This window comes from Cryptotermes secundus, unplaced genomic scaffold (genome assembly GCF_002891405.2).
Source record: "Cryptotermes secundus unplaced genomic scaffold, Csec_1.0 scaffold2142, whole genome shotgun sequence".
Lineage (NCBI taxonomy): Eukaryota > Metazoa > Arthropoda > Insecta > Blattodea > Kalotermitidae > Cryptotermes > Cryptotermes secundus.
This window is the reverse complement of record NW_019731253.1, coordinates 138277-140674: the sequence shown is the minus strand read 5'-3', so window position 1 is coordinate 140674 and position 2398 is coordinate 138277. Positions and strand designations below refer to the sequence as shown.

Genomic DNA, 2398 nt, shown 5'->3' with positions numbered 1-2398 from the left:
AGGAGGAACAGAGGACCCTGAAGAGGGAGGCGATGCGTTCCTCGTAAACGTCGGTTCACACAAGATCTACACTGCTCCACTTCCCAGAAGACGGTATTCTTCATAGTCACCACCGTGAAAACCTCGAAGCTCGCGTAATAAAACCTGTGTGCTTCAAACAGTAGAGAAGTAGCCCAGCAATCACATAGTCATATACGTAATTAATCTTAAAGTAGTTCATTCCTCTCTAGCCTGACAGACAGACATCAAAGTTGCGGAGAAATTGAATGCCACCTTCTTCAGGCTTCTCATGAAGGCAGCAGATTCTGTCAGAATATTGCTACGCATTACAAAGCGGCATGAAGCCACGTGACGACTGACAGTAATCTCTACGCTCACTACGGCGGGTACCTCACCTGTCGTGAATATCGATAACTTTCATGTAGTACGTGTAGTCCAGAGCTACCAATTTGTATTACACTTAACTTTGTTAAGGACATTCCAACTGTCAGACTCAGAGATTTGATATGGTGCCTGGGACAGTCACAAATGTGGGACCCAAACCCAACTCACAGATGCCTATAAATATATGGATATTTTTAATAAGCACCTTAAAAAATTACACTATCTATCTTATAAGTTATGCAAACGGATGTCGGTGAAAGGCCACGAACAATAAGGTAAAAATTCAGTTCCCCCTATTCCACGTATGTGAAAGGACAAATTTCACGTGTCAGAAATGTACAGAATTTCCTGCAGTGGTGACCATGCCCCCTTCTGGTCATTCAAACTGGATATAAGAAAAAGCAGTTGTTTTCTGTCCAGATAAGAACAAGTCATAACTCGCCAATAAATCAGTCACCATTTCCGAAGTGACTGAAGAGAACATTAGCGACCACGGAGAAATGTAACAGCTTTGAACTGTCACAGTAGATGTCATTTCTTACTTCATGTCCCATTAAACATTCCTTGGCGCTTGCATCCATTAGAAGTGCAGCATAAATAATTTTAACGTCATAGATTCAATGCCGTTACTGCTGTCCCATCTCATAAGTTCGCATACCCGCTACATTTTAGTGAAGTTACAAAAGAAGAATGGCCACCAATGCCACAATTTTCATACTAATTTTTACAGAAATCGGAAAACTATTTCCAAAACCACATCACAGACTCTCTGTATTACGACACGTAAAGTTCTCAACAGGGTGCACAATAAATTCGGTCAACATTTTCGCGTGGATTCACTGAAGATGCTTTCAGTGTCGAGATTATGCAGTTTCGAATGTAGGATGACAGATTAATATTGAATTGAAAGGATTCTTGGTTTTTCCCAGAGAGTCCAGGATTCTGTACCTTGCCCCATGATCTCAGCCGGCTGAGCTAAGATCGAAGTATTGTTCCAGATTTAGCATTTATATAATTCTTTTACTCTTAAATATTCCTCCCTAAGGAAGACGTTTGTTCTTAAGCAGCCTGTTGCGGACATAGTCTTTGTTTATACACACGAGTCAGAGACTAGTTACTAGTGCTGTCTGCCGGTGTGATTCTCTGCGGTACTGAATATTGCCAGTCTGCTCTCAACTTCCACTGGGAGTGCGTTATTTTCTAATGGCATTCATCGAAGTTTGTGAACACTAAAATATTCAAATATAAGTGCGTTGTGAGTGAAACCTTAAGAATACATAGAATTTACGTTCTAAATACGTTGATGTGGCTCCTGTTGCTTTTATGTTTATTTTAACGTTTTGAGTTCAAGAATCTTTGCCTCATGCGTCTGTATGGTGTTCTGCTTAATTATTTAATTAATTAAGAGCACGCGGTCAGTTTTATGATTTCTCACGGAGGAAGCAGAAAACTTAATGATTTTCTTCGGACAAAGAGGCCCAAAGATGCCGTTCAAGGAACGTCGTTCAGTTATGAAACTTCAATTCTTGGAGTCCTGTGTGTGAATGAAACTTAACAGACGCTGAAGGTATGGTTTCATATCAGTAGTTACTGTTCATTTACACAGATATCATAGCAACCTTTGATGTTATTACCCCGTGTACGAACAAAAAGTGAAGTTATTGCAACAAATGTACTAGGAATAGTTCTTAATGAAGGCTTGTATACAGGCAAAACTTCCGAGAATTAAGTTAGCTTCGAGAAATACTGCGTAAATTTGTATGCTAAGTTACAAAACTAAAACTGAATATTATATTTATCAGGCAGTACGAGTGATGTGAGGCCAGAGAAGTGTAGGAGCAGAAAGACCACCACCATGAACCCTGCAGTTACAAGAACAGCAGCAGCAACAACAACAGCAACAGGCCAAGAGTGAAAGGCAAGTCTTTCCATGTTCTCTGTTCTAAGCAGAAAGTATGATCTGTTCCCAGCATTTATATGTGCCCCTCTCTTCTTAGAGTGTGCAACAGATTTT

The 2398-nt window shown here is 40.2% G+C and overlaps 1 long non-coding RNA gene across 1 annotated transcript in view; it reads left to right on the top strand.

Moving 5' to 3' along the window:
• Positions 1-2301, top strand: part of LOC117282491 — a 221377-nt gene extending 219076 nt beyond the window's left edge. Inside the window, exon 3 of the long non-coding RNA XR_004513242.1 lies at positions 2187-2301. This is a non-coding gene — a long non-coding RNA (uncharacterized LOC117282491). The remainder of the gene's footprint in view (positions 1-2186) is intronic.
• Positions 2302-2398: the final 97 nt, after the last annotated feature.